General features: G+C 37.7%; 1 protein-coding gene across 2 annotated transcripts in view; it reads left to right on the top strand.

Moving 5' to 3' along the window:
- The first annotated feature begins 659 nt into the window (after window positions 1–659).
- tenm2b (teneurin transmembrane protein 2b) overlaps window positions 660–15,350 on the top strand; it is a 368,733-nt gene continuing 354,042 nt past the window's right edge. For both annotated transcript variants that reach the window (XM_055181247.2, XM_055181248.2), the window contains exon 1: window positions 660–970. The gene's annotated coding sequence lies outside the window, so the exon portion shown is untranslated. The remainder of the gene's footprint in view (window positions 971–15,350) is intronic.

Raw genomic sequence — 15,350 nt, forward strand, 5'->3', positions numbered from 1 at the left:
TTAATGCATAATTTAATGTTGGGGGCGTACATCTTGATTGTGATGTCACAGTTGGTGTTATGTTGAGATTGGCCCTTTTTCCACTGGTCTTTTGCATGCTCAAGGTTTACATAAGAAGGAGAAAAGAAAAGCGTTTGAGGCTCATAATATTACCATGAACTCTTATTATTCATCTATGCCTAGATAAATACAGTTTAACATTGTACGGGACCTTTAAAGATATCTTTAAGGCAAACAAATTTATTACATTGAGTTTTGGCAGATGCTTCCATCCAAAGTGACACTTTCAAAGGAAACGTGTATTCCCTGGGAATCTAACCGACAAGCCTACTAAATTGACCTACAGGAACACTTATTTTTTGCTTTTTAGTATTTATGAGGTCCTCATATGAAATGTAAAAAAATATTTTATATGAATTTAAATAAATATAATTATTTAAAATGGTCTGTATCTTGTATTTATTGATATGGTATTGTCAATATAATTGATTGAGGTTTTTATTATGCAAGTCACAAAACCTCGCTTTTATTCATTCGTTACTTTTAACATACGTGCTAAAAATACCTAAAATGAGGTAAAACCTATTTTCTAGAGATTAACATTTACTTGCCTCCTTATCATCAATGAGCTCCGGTGAAACTGAGCGCGTGTGATTCAGAACGCAATCTCCTCAACCCCCCCGCGGATGTTTGAAGGTCCACGGATGACAACACTACACATGTGCTTCTCTACTATCACAAAAAACAATTGATCCACTGCGAGACGTCGCGGACATTAACAGTGGAAAGGTTCGTTTGGGTTAGTTGTGCACGTGCGTGTTTGATCCACAGCGTCGTAAGACAGAGTGATTTGAAACGGAGAAACCGCGCGGGAACAAACACTCCGAAATGCGCGAGGACTAAAACTTCACAGCAAAGAAAGAGACAGAGAAGATGTGTCTATAATAAAAGCCCTTATCCATCTTAACAGGTAAATATCTTCAGTATAAGTCATTTCTACATGAGTGTCATTTTAAATTCCTGTACACGATCAGCTGTCTCTGGTCTTGTGTTATCTCATCCGCATCGGTCTGTGGTCGCATACTAAAACACTGATGCTGCAGATGGGACACAAAACGCATCTTACAGGTCTTTTTTAAACAACACCAATGCTTATATTTTATTATTTTATGTATGTGCTTAACTGCTGTGTTTTAGAGAGTTTTAAAGAGACAATCAACCTGTAACCAAGTGTTTTCTAAATCTTTCTTTTGTGTTCTTTGGACAGTTCAAAGAACAAACATAATTTGGTGCATGATGCTAATAAATAGTAAGATACAGTTTTACACGTTTTAGATATGGTCATAATGTTCCTGTTGTCATGCGTCATGGTTCTAGTCCCAAACTGATATAAAATCAAATGCAGTGTTGGCTGAGTTATGTGTTTGGTCTGGGTAAAGTGCACTTTATAGATCCACTTCTTTATGGCATTAACAGTGAGGATCAGTGGAGATACACACAGCTGTAGGCTTGATTTTTTCCCATAGAGCTCTATTGGTCAGCTGCCTCAGTAAAAGGTTTAGTAATGGCTTTACAGTGTCTGACAGACTTGCTCATTTATCACCACCTTTGACACATCCATCATGTTAGAGCCTCTCCAGGGAAGGTGCTGTTTCTTTATGGGAAGTGAGAGAGTAACTCGCTGTTATCCTCTCAGCCTTTAAAACAACCCAGTGTCCAGGATCTAAATGGACCTTTGTACTTGCGTCTCTGTTTATGTGATTGTCTCACTCTTTGTTGACAGTTTACCCAATAATAAAAATATTTTGACTTCTTTATTGTTAAAAATTTACAGTAATGATTAAGGAACAGGATTTTCTTCCTCTTATAGAGTGATGTGTTTTAGTGCAAAGGTCATGGGTTCGGGGGAATACAGATAACACATACTGATAACGTACTGTATTCCTTAAATGCAGCGTAAAGCTTTGCTTAACGCAAATTTTGTGGGCTGCATAACAATTAATTGCAACTAACTGTTTGTAGAATCAAAGTTTTGGTTTAGATGATATATGTGTGTGTACTGTGTATAGCAATTATGTATATAGGGCTGTCAATAGATTAAAAAAATTAATCTAGATTAATCGCATGATTTCATGAGTTAACTGCGATTAATCGCAAATTAATCGCACATTTTTATCCATTCTAAATTTACCCTAATTTAACACTTTTCAGGTTTTTAATATTTTAATCATATATACATATATAGATGCTTTATGGAAATGTATGTTAACAACAGCCTGTTTACATTTTAACAGATTCACCAGCCATTGTTTTGTATATGAATTTTCCTTTCAGAAGATTTTTCCTGCAGTCTATTTTATAAGTCATGCATAAAAGCGAAACCAAAATGAATTGAGACGCATTTTTGTATTAGATTAAGCATTAGGAGGACGGTAACGTTACACCTCTCAGACGTATAAATAAAGATCATATCAGATGTCCAACGAGCATTTAGAGCATTGGATTTGGTAGACGATTTGCTTAATGTTCTTATTTCTATGAAAACCTTTTACTCATTTAGAGAGAGTCACATTTGTCTGCGTCTCTGTTCATTAAACTATGGGCTGGACCAAGGGTCAAACAGAAATTGCGCGTTGCGTTAATCTCCGTTAAAAAAATTAGTGGCGTTAAAATGAATTTGCGTTAACGCGTTATTAACGCGTTAATTTTGACAGCCCTAAAATAAATACACACACATGAATGTATAATTTTAAAGAGCACCTATTGTGCGATTCACATTTTAAAATTTCCATTGTTGTGTAAGTGTGTATTAGTAAATGTTAACAATATGCAAAAGGTACAAACCCCAAAGTAAACGATGACGCAAGTTATCTTTAGGGCTGTGCAAAAATAAAGACACAGCTAACTATCGTGATAAAATGTGTAACGATATTTCAATCTCTAGTATTGATATAACAAACCCATCAAATCCTTCTGTGTGCGTCAAATGACCTCCTCCGCCGCTGCTGTAGTTGTCGCTGTCCAGTTGTCTGTCAAATACGGCCATTTCGGCCAATGTCTCAGAAGTTAGCGGGAGTGAGAAAATGGCAGAAAACGTAAAAACGCCTGCAGCTTTCAAAGCCGACATGTGGAAACACATTGGCTTTGAAAAAAAAGGTTTTGAAAAGCTCTATTTTTTTATGTAAAATATATTGCAATATGCAGCATATTGTAGTGTTGGGTGATATGCCCCATTTTGAGATCGTCCTATCGTCAGCCTGTGAGATCGCTGATACACAATAGTGTTCGGGGGCGGGGCAGTAGTTTACTTATTTATTTTTTTATTTTTTACTTATTTATGACAAGTGTCTTGATTGGTGGACAATAAAGAAGCAAGGGCAATACTGTCATGACCGCAACCTTCTTAAAACTGATGGCATTAATCCATCTGTGTCATCAAGTCCAGGTGCTCTAAAATTTTCTGTGTGCCAGGGAGTGGGAGCAACAAACTTGCTGGTTTTAACCCTTTGCGTGTCTAACAACAAGTACCAGGAAATGTCAGAGTCACCCTTATTCCAAATTCAGGTGCTAGAAGGAGTTCATGCCGCTCGCGTTCAGGTCCGAGCAGGAGTCCAAGACGTGCACATTTAGTCCACCTGCGTGCGAGAAGGAATCCGTGCGCATTACAAGCTCTCTCACGCAAAGTAAAGCCCACAAACCCTCTCATGCGAGAAAAAGCATGCAAATGCGCATGTTAATGTGAAACTATGATGATGATAATAATAATAATAATAAATAATAAAATAATAATCGCCAACTATCGTCATGAAAGCCCACTATTAGCGATATGTCTGACGATCCACGATACTATCGTCTATTGGCACAACCCTACTGTATTGTACCGTGTCTCGTTACATTGCATCGCGACACATGCATCGTGATATGTATGTATCGTGAGGCCCTCAAAAATACCCAGCCCTAGTTATCGTCTCCAATGTAAATCTCTTTTTTTTGACCACAACAAACACACGGATTGTAGGCAACAGTTTACTTCCTGGGATTGGTAATGTAGACAAGACCGACATTATCATAATTCCTCCCACTTCGGACTCACAGTCTGTAAGTTCACTCCTGTTAGCATCGCATTGTGAGCAAATCTTTCAAAGTGGTAAGGAGCGTCACATTTTCGGCTGATGTTAGAGGTATTCCGGCCAATCAGAACATTCAGATTAGCTGGCCAATCAGGGACACAGAGCTTTTCAAATCTGTGCGTTTCAAGAGAGTGAAATCTGGAGCTACAAAAATGTACGGTATGTGTAAAATAATGTGTTTTTTAACCATAAACCACGGGAAGAATGTAGTATGTAGCCCAGGAGATGCATTCAATTTTTCGCAATGCACATGCGTTGAACGTCGGTCGGTGTATACCATAGACTGTAAAAAAAGATGGATGTAGTGTCCGTGAAGTCACCCATAGGTTTTTGAAGCCAATAGTAGGTGCTGCCTGCCGTGCCATCTTGGCCGCGCGTCACCCGCAGATATCCGAAAATGGGTAAAAAGGTGAGACGTGGGTGAAGCTGAGGTGACTGCTTGCTGACCACGCCCGCCTAGCTCGAATCTAGAGACAGCAGTGGCAGTTCAACCGTCACACAAGTGGCCACACCCTTAATTTCACAGAACTTAAAGGCTTAATATAAATTAAACGGATGAGTTACAAAAAAATTCACACCCCTCACTAGGGGTGTCACGATTCTCTAAATCCTCGATTCGATTACATTTTTGATCCTAAGGTCACGATTCGATTCTCGATTTTAAAATTTTTTGAAAGACAAAAAAATGCTATGCCATTTATTATTTATAATTATAGTTTCGCATTAACATGCACATTGCGTGCTTTTCCTCGCATGGGGTTTTAGAGCTTGTAGAGCGAGGATTCCTTCTTGCACGCACATGGACTTAATGCGCGCATCTTGGACTCCTAGCATCTGAAATAAATGCAGCGCATCATGCAGCTGCGCTTCTCTCTGTCTCACGTGCATGGGTTCTCGCATCTGTTCGAAGTCTAAACATAAACTAAAGTAGTAATCCTTGCGTATTTGGAGCCAGCCTCTAGTGGCCAGTCGATTTTATGAGTTTCATGCGAGCTGAGGCAAACTATCCCTTTTGTTTAAAATATAATCCGCTGCATCTTGGCGCCTCTCTCACTCTCGTGCAAGTGCAGAGAGCTGTGCTCTGTCCGAAGGCAGATCACTAGGTAGTAATCCTGTTTATGATACGCATTTCAAGGAGTTGTAGCAATACATCCCTCATGTTTAAAATATAAATTGCGTTCCGCTGAACCAATGTTTTTAAAGGTACCTCTGAGAGTTTTTTTCCTACTTGGCAAGCCGACCGGACGTGACATGGGGGCATGGCAGCATCGACGATCCTATTTTTTAATTCGAAGTTCGAGGTTGTGACTTAATTTCGATCAATTTCGATTTAAAATGGAAAACGTTACACCATTACCCCTCACAGTTTTCATGAAGGGTAAAATTAGCTATACAGACCAAAAACGATTTTTGTACCATTTTCTGCTGTGAAGTTGGGCATTTTAACATGGACGTCTATGGGAGTTGACTCCCTTTTGGAGCCAGCCTCTAGTGGCCAGTCGATGGATTGCAGTTTAGGCCACTTCCGTGTTGGCTTCATGATAGAGATCGGATGGTTGCCCCTCGTAATATAATGAATTATTAATTATCATAAGCCCCTCCTTTAAAATCGCTACATTTGATGTCACACAAACAAAGCCCCACCCAGGGCCACTGATTGACTGGTTAATTTTACCCCAAAGCTTTTCTAAATGTGTTTGTTAGCACATTGAAGCTAAAGATACTATTGTCTCAGACTGTAGGAATCAGATAAAAGCGCTCACTCTCTGTTGGTAAGGGAGTGAGGAACAGTATCATATTTGCATCTATAGGTACAGACATAAAAGCTGCGTTTTTGTTTGCTCCCAGCCTCCCACCTAAATAGGGACATTTTGGACATGTTATAATAAATGATCTGTGAGGTATTTTAAGATGAAACTTCACAGATACATTCTAGGCACACCTGAGACTTATATTACATTTTGTAAAAAATAAGCATAATAGGTGTCCTTTAAGAAATCTTGATGTACTCTAATAAATTGAACGAGTTTGTGTAGAAGACAAGCAGCTGCTCATCCACCGTACAGTTTATCCAAAACAGAATATAGATGTGACATCTGTTGCTGAAAATCTATGAAATTCACATGCAGGAGAAAGCGTCTCTATTTTCTCAAAGTCTCAGAGTTGTCACCTTAATGATAGTTCTTTGAAAAGCCTTTACACCTCATAAAAATGTAGGCTTCAAAATGGGACCCGCTATATCTGAATTCATCTCAATACAGCACAGGTGGACACATTATTCACACACACAGTCCTCAATCTACTTCCTGTTTGCACAATTGTGTCTTGACTAATAGCAACTCGGATGTAGTGTCCGATGCATCAGTTCAAATATTGAAGAACTGATAGAGTCGAGTACTTCATTTCCTGGTCTCTGCATGCCATCATCAGCAACTTTTAAAACTTACAACCATGTCTCACAGCAGCGTCCTATCAACAGGACAGCTTACATCAAATTACAATGCATGAGTGTGGGCGACTTGTGGTAACATATCTCTGCCCAAGGAACTGAATATGACATTTTTTATGTTAAGAGCATTGCCCCGGCATTCCAGGGTCTTACAGATGTAGCCAGCTATTCCCTGCGCTCTGCAGATTAGAGGATTAAGAGATATAGCCTAGAGTTTGTGCATTATCCATAATGCCTCAGCAGTACACCGACACTAGTGGGAAAAATATCCAGCTCTGTGTCTCCCAGAGAGATTCGAGACCGGCCGTTTGCCCATGAAGACTGACCTACCTGCCTCTGGCCTTTTTTTTGTTCACCGAATGATCCACATATTTGTCAATGGTAAATCTGCTGTTTGTAAATTTTACAGTGCAAACCCCTGCAGAGTTTTACTGTAAATCTAAACCGTGGTTTAGTTCATGTTTTTTTCAAAGCGACTTTGAGTAGAACAGATTTTTATCCAATGGGAATAAAACCCATGACCCTGATGTTGCAACCAAAATATTTTTTTAAGTTAGATTTATTTTTGAAAGTCATTTGCTATATTGGCCCATACCTGAATAATAGCGAACATTTCCACCATTATATCCTCAATCCTTTGTTGACTATGTTGTCACAATATGTGAATTGAATGGAATCTGCCTTTAAAGAATTGTATGCTTCTCAAAAACATTTACCAGGAAAACAACAATACATTTATTCATAAAACAGCAAAGTGACCCTGTCCCAGGGTGTTTTATTGTGTGCTGTCACAAAAATAATGTATAGCCCTTGTGACAACTTTCCCAGTGTGACGACTAACTCCGGCCAGCCCATAGATTAATTCCTTGCAGAATTTGATTTGATTCTGTTGTGTTGGCTTATAATTGGAGAAATCCATTTGGCTTAATTTGTTAAGCGCTCATTAGAGTTGGGAACAGGTTTTTGAATTAAGTCAGGCTTACTTATAGCCTTGAATGCCAGACTGTAAAGCCGGGTTTTCATTTTTAATGCTGCATTTCATTTGATTTCTCTCTCTTATTGAATCCTTTGAACTAAATGAACCTTTGAACTAAATGAAACGGCCAGTGAGCTTAAAAGTTGAGCCGATTCACTGATTGGTTTTCTCATTTTCGTTGTTTCTAAGGAGAAAGAGTATTAGAGCTCTTCGTACAAAGGACGACATCAAATGCAGCATGTTGCTCAAACAATAGAGAGTTTCACGATGTGCCGTCGGGTCCAGATTGTCATTTTTGGAAGGCGTTTGCATGGCAACAGGGCACCGCTTTCATGCATATTTTCTTAAAAGAGTAATTGAGATTATATCAACGCAGTCCAACTTAAATGATATGGTCCAAGTCATTTATTTGATACAACTATTTGGTGTTAGAATAAATTAACTATAAAAATCCAGTTAATGTGTTTTTACATCACATTTAGCAGTTGATTTTGTTCACAGTTACTAGCTTTACTCTTAGAAAATGGTACAAAAGGTGTTCCCATTTAAAGATCCCCTAATACGAGAAATTCACTTGTTTTATGAACATGATTATGTGTTGCCCCTGTGTGTACACAACCACCCTATAATGATAAAAATCGGTCTAATTATTATTTTTTTAAATCCCTGTAAACTTCAACAGTCTAATAGGACGAGCTGTTGGGGTTTTCTGATGTCACTTTTCACAGGCCCCGCCCACAACCATCCAAAGACCACAGTTTGGTCATAATTTCTATTTAAATCTTGTTTAGATAATCACTGCACGTTCATTATAAACAATGATGTAAGGTGATTGTCTTATTTAAAACGGTGTATGATAACAGTAAGTGGGGAGGGAAGCAAGAGCTCATTTGCATTTAAAGAGACACACACAAAAACAGCACTTTTTCCTGCACACCCAAAAATAATTTATTGGGTATTTAAACTAGGGCCCTATCAAATCCGTTTTATTTTTTCCCAAATTCCATTTTATTTTTTCCCAAATTCCATTTTCTCCGTTTTAAATTTTTGCAAATTTCGTTTTATTCGTTTTAATTCGTTTTAATTAACAGATGCGTGAGCGCGTGCACGTGAGAGAGGTACAGTGAGACAGACGCATGGATTAAAGTTCTCCGTCGTAGCGACGGATTTCCGTCGATTGCAGCGAGTCTACGACGGATTTCCGTCAGTTGCAAAATTATTAAAATATCTTTTCATAAAGACGCCGTGTAGTTACCTTGTTGTTAAGTGGAATGTGATCAAAGCCTGGAGTGGAGCGAAATCACGTTCCTCTCTCCACTGTAAGCGTTCTAATATACGCACCAGATCCACTCCGGGTTTTCTGGCTGTATCTCACGTTAAACTGAGGTAACTTTATTTCTGCAAGCATGGACATACTTGTAATGCAGAAAGGACCCGATGTTTTGGACATCGATAAAGGTGTATAAGACCAATGGAGATTAACTTGGCTTAGCGAAATGAGGAAGATTGGCAGCCTTTCAGTTCGTGGGCTAAGAAATTCAAACAGCCAGGTAATTTACGTGTCTTTGCACAGTTAGCCTAGGGTCCTGTATTTTTGGGGTAATTGATTTGTCTCGTACGTGATCGTTTTTACTGCTACGCTGATCTAACCAGTTGCTGATACAACGAGCTTGTTAAACTCATGGGTAAACTTCACGTGGCGCAAAGATGACATCAAAATCCCGTGAGAGCGAACCGAGAACTCTTGAGACGAGACTGCTTTCGAAATGCTCTCGCAGTACTTTGATGTCACCCACCGTTCAGTTCTTGCAGTTGCATGTGCGCGTGGTCAGGAAATCTTGACGTTTGTACATGTATCCGCATTTAAAAACAAGTGATTTTAAATTGAAACAATAACAACAGTCTTAAATGTGCGCGCTGTTTCTGTATGAGGGGAATAAGCAAGTCGCGCATTCGCTTCTCTTAGAGCTTGTGAGTATTTTTGCCGCTTTATTGGCCTTAAATACACATAAGGTTATGCGTCAAAAATCCCGTCTTTGCAAGTATCCTCAAACACGACCATTTAGGACTTAGGAGAAAGTAAACAGCAGAAAAAAGGGTAAGTTACCTTTTTTGCTTATATCTGTCACTAATGGTAATCAAACAATTAATCTTTCACTGACTAAATCAATTTATACATTTACTAAGATATATACATTATTGTTTATTATCCTTATTTCATCACTGACTGTTTATCCTTAGTGAGCTTGAATTTTGTTCTTGTGTAATATACGCACGTTGGGCACAATGCGTTGTTTTAAGTGCATAACATTGCGAAAATAGCACCTCAGCCCTGCCTCTATTGTAAAATAATAATTTGTTGATAAAGGGTACAGTCATTCAATGTACAACTATGATTACAGGCATCCTGTGCAAATTGTACACGAGTTTTATTTGAGTTGCTCGTTCAGGGTTTATATTCATACATACTGTATTAGAGCTGTGACTGTAAGCTGTTGTGTGAGCAGAACAGACCCTGGATTATTCGTTTATGTGTACTGAATAATATGATATAAACATTTCTGTACCACTTTTAAAAAAGTTGTATCTGTTCACATTATTAAATGCATTATATAACATGAACAAACTATGAAAAATAGAGTATATAAGCATTTATTAAATGAAGTTTGTTTAACTAAGTTCGGGAGGAGCATGGTCATGTGATCCAACCAATCAGTGCAAAGAGGTGCCTATAAATGGCAGTCCCTCACCTCTGTCCCGTGACAGATTTTTTGCAGCATCCCTCCTCCACCCCATCACCTCACTCTCATCTAGATTCATTCATCACAGTTAAAGAGGGGGGAGTACTCTGGGTTCGGGCTAAAATTCCGAGCTCTGAGCCCTCTCCTCGGACAGCACGCCAAATATGCTTTATCTCATTCCCTATCGATTACATGTTAATGCGAACTCGTGAATTCATGTTTATGTCATAAAAGTAATTAATGTTAGTTCATGGTGCATTAACTAATGTTAACAGTTCCAACCTTGATTTAAAAAAAATGTATAAGTAAATGCTAAAATTAATAAGATTTACAATTTATAAATAATTAAGATTCATTAAAGGTGGTGATATTCATATTTCTTTTTATATAGTGAGTTATTTAGCGGTTTCACCTTAATATTAAATGCCCTGCAAACTAAATCTTACAGAATACATTTTTTTAGTCTGTCACAAGTAGATTAACATGACGGGATAACGTTTTTAACTGTTAGTGCAGGAGTCACAAGTGTTTTGTTTTAGACAGATATTAAAGGTAATGGTTTAATTAAAGGACTGTGATAAAAGTAAAGCTTTAAATTAACAAACTATTAATAAACCTATCATATATTGTAATTAAGTGTTAACACTGTTTATTCACAAAAAAACATACTCGCACTGCTGCTGTATTTCATAGTGACAGTTGGCAACCCTATAAATGCCACAGTAGACTTCAATATGGCATTAATGGCAAAAACATCTCTTAGAATGCTACTGGTGTCGCCTATTTACAAGGAATATGACTTGGCCTGAAAAAAATTTCAGTCAGAAGAATTTTTTTCACTTTAATCCATGCAGACGTGGATGAGAGAGTGCATGTATCTTTGCGCTCACCGTGAACAGAGTGTTGACAAAACTTCCTAAATAACAGTTCTCCGGTCACATAAAAGTCATGTGAGACCTGCTCGGAACTAAGTGCTTAGCGTTGAATTTCTTAATTTTTTTGCTGACGAAAGCAGAGTCGTGGAGAGCTGCTTCGCCATGGTTTCAGTGTTTTGGAGGGGGTCTGAAACGACGGGAGGGGGCGTGTCGCCCAGATTTACTTCCCCCGGTCTGCATTTCCCCTAGACATACGTTCGTCTCCCACACAAAAACATCATTTTATTCAAAATATGTACAATTCCGCAAAATTCCGCGTTAATACTAGATTCCGTGTTAATAAGCCAATTCTGCGATTCCGTCCGCGATTCCGTGATCGCGGAAATTATAGGGCCCTATTAAACCTGAAACACATACTAATATTATATATTTTAAAAAATTGCCATATTAGGTGACCTTTGAAAAGGTCCTATAATATGTACCATTGTAGGTACAAATACTTAAACATTTGGTATCAATTTGTACTAATATTCACTTTTTAGGTACAAAAGTGTACTATTTAAAGGGTCCCACCCCAGTCATACCTGTTGTACAATTTTTCTGAGAATGCACACAATGACAAGCAAGTTCAATACTCAGGAAATCAACGATGATATGCCACCATTGAGATGTGATTTGCGGATTCTAGGTTGTCTTAACCAGTCTGTCCCTTACCCTAACTTTTCACTTTTAATTCCCAAACCTTAAGTATAATATATTTTTAACACGCTTTTAGCTAATCTAAAATGCTCCGTCACCTGCAATATATTGCCAGACTTGTTTTATCATTTGTACAATTAGTGCTTCCTTCTCAGGAGACTTCATAAAGATCCTATTAAATCAACTTATCCCAGTGAACAGACAAGGAGCTCTGCCTTAGAGGTAATGGAATATTGTCTAAGTTAATAAAAGCGCGCAATCAATTATTCGTGCCGGCTGCAAGTTGAAAATAACTCCTCAAAAGAACAGCGATTTTCTCTTTTTCTTGCTCTTGGTCATAAAGAAATCATTGAAACCCTATTTAAGATATATATAGTGGCTAAAAATTAGTCTTTGTAATATTTCACTAATGAAAAAGAGATTTAGGTGACAGTTCATAGTGCATCGCATTACTGCACTGCATAGTTTTTTTTTGGTTCATGTCTGTTTGATTGACTTTAGTTCTTAGTTCCTAGTCTCATATTTCTTTTCTGTCATTATCCATTTTTTCAACCTTTCTCCCTCATCTTTTTCAAGCACTGCACAGTTTTAAGTTGGCCAGTTACATTTCTTGGAATAGCACCAGCCATTTAAATGTGCAGTAAAGGTGACAGCATATGCCATGCTTTACCAGTTAAAGGGTTAGTTCACCCCAAAATGTGTATTTGATCATAAATCACTTACCCCTTTGTAGGGCTGGGCGATTATTCGAAATTGAACCGCAAACACGATGTGAAATATTGCGATTGGCAAATCGCGAAAGGATGCAATATGAGAAATATGCAGCAAGGCTTTGTGACAGCCTATCCAATTGAGTGAGCGTGAGTATGGCCGTGCTGTCTTCGTGAGAGGTACGTCAACAAAAACGGCCCTTCTCCTAAACTGATGAGGGGTTTCAACTTGAATGATTTGCTTTTTACAAACGCGTGGTTTCGCATTGCAAAACTTCTCACGCGTCTCCCACAACAGATGAGGTGTTTAAAGTTGGCGCAGCCTGTTTCTCTCAATGCTTGTTAAATACTTGCGCCTGTCTCTGGATCACGCAGCTTAACAATGCTTACAAGCCTGGCTCCTTATTTAAAACAAATTCCATTTAACTGGTTTGCTTATTTCACTTGAATGAAATGACATGACATTGAACGCATTTTCTACTCAATTTAAAAATCCCAGATGTATTTAATATTTTGATAATTATGAAGTTGAGTATTCCAGTTATTTGTTTACAAAAAACAAACATGCATACAAATATTTCCAGTAAAACTCTGTCAGCCATTTAAATTATTTAACTTTTTGTTGAATTCACAGCTATAATGAAATTCATTTATTTAAATACTGTTATTCCAAGCTAAAGACCATTTTACATTTCATAAAATAAAGCAGTGTTATTATATTCTTAATTTCTTTATTTTTGTTTCCTTATTTTAATAAAAAAAATATTAAAACCCAGATAAGAATACAGTTAAATCACAGACTGTCCTTCAAAAATGATGACCTAATAGTTCGTTTATGCATGCACCACAATATGACAGATACAGGGACCTAGTGAAGTCTAGCGGCCAAAGCTTATACGACCGGTGGTTACGTTTTAAGGTTATTTGCCTTATATGTCAGATTAGATGCATTTTATTTTCTACATTTGTAAATGCAGAAATTGTTTCATGGTGTTTGGCGCGACGCGAATGGTGGTTTTTGTGCATTTTGTGTTTTACGCAAATTGCCGGCTGACAACCTGAGTTGAAAATTTTTAACTTTGGCAGAATTTCGCGCCGCGTTAACCAATCAGGAGCCTGCTTGCTGCTGTGGTGGCAGCCCTGCCCGGAATAACTCATTCAACATGAAGGAACACTTGATATTGTCAGAAGCAGTCACCCGGAGCTATACGACCAAAGTCTACTTCGCTCTACACGCGCGAATGCATTCAAACTGTTCAAGCGGCAAACTAGGAGTGGTAGATTTTGACGCCTGAAACGCGGTTTGTGTAAACGCAGCATAATGTGTAATAAAATACAATGAATCCTGGTTTAAACTGAAAATCATATCCAAATGCATGTCATTACAGCAAAATTATACCCCAAAATATAATTTCATACCCTAAAATATAAAGTTTCACCTGTGGCCGGTAGAGGCGCTAATTTAGTAAACGCCTATTGGTCGAATGGGTTGGAGGATATGTTGTTAAATCACCAGACCCATAAGCAGAATCAGTAAGATCTAACCATCTAGGAAGGCAGATTGCACATTGCATCTGCTAAGAAAAGTTAATCCCAAAACGAATTGCAATTTCTGGTAGAAAAATCACAATTAGGTATTTTCCCTAAATCGCACACCCCTACCACTGTGTCGTTCTAAACCACCAAGTCTTTGATTGTCACCAAAACACATTTTTAGATATTTTTTAGTGATGCACCAATGTATCGGCCGCCGATATTTATCGGCCGATTTTTGATGAATTTGAAACCATCGGCATATCGGCAATAGCAAGAGAAAGGCCGATACCGATTTTTATTAATTAACTGCATAAAGAAATCCATTATATCTAAAAAATTAGTTAATGTTGTTAATAAAATAAATGCTGAATAGCAAAAACCACCTTTGAAGGTTGTCATGCTGTCTTATTATATTTGTTTTAGCTTAATTTGTGCCTCTCTTATTATGTTGGTCAGTTGAATGTTAAGTTCAGTAAAAATAATTTGATGCAGAAATAAACTAGCTAATAGACCAACTGTATAGTATTGTATACAAGTGTTTAATATCGGCATCGGTATCGGCCAGAAGTTGTCTGTTTAAATCGGCATCGGTATCGGCCCAAACAAACCCTATCGGTACATCCCTAATATTTTTGATGAACACCGGGAGGCTTGTGTCTATCCAAAACACTGCAGTATTATTTTTTACAATCAAGCCCAGAAAAGAATGAAAGGTCCATCAGTAGTTTAATAATAATATTACAAAGCAACGACAACACTTTTGTGCGCAAAGAAAACAAAACAAATGATTTTATTTAACAATTTCGTTAGTTTTAAACAAAATCATTCATTTTGTTTTCTTTGCGCACAAACGTGTTCTGGTCGCTTCATAATATTATTATTGAACTACTGATTGACCTTTTTGACAAAGTCTTTCATTCTTTTCTGGGCTTGATTGTGAAAATCAAACTGCAGTCTATAGGACAGTCACAAAATATCTAAAAATGTGGTTTAGAACGACACAATGGTAAGTGATTTAGGATCAAATTGTCATTTTGGGGTGAACTAACCCTTTAAGCTAAAGTAACATTATAAAGTGTCATTCAGAGCTTTTATACTGAAATGCCATCAAATGGTATTCACACTACATTGCATTGTATTGCATGTTCCCTTTATTTAATAATAAAAAGTGAAATCAAAGGATTTTCATCTCTGTCATATGCTTTGAAATGTCATTCTTCAAAATTCTGCTCTG

This window comes from Misgurnus anguillicaudatus, chromosome 9 (assembly GCF_027580225.2).
Source record: "Misgurnus anguillicaudatus chromosome 9, ASM2758022v2, whole genome shotgun sequence".
NCBI classification, from domain to species: domain Eukaryota; kingdom Metazoa; phylum Chordata; class Actinopteri; order Cypriniformes; family Cobitidae; genus Misgurnus; species Misgurnus anguillicaudatus.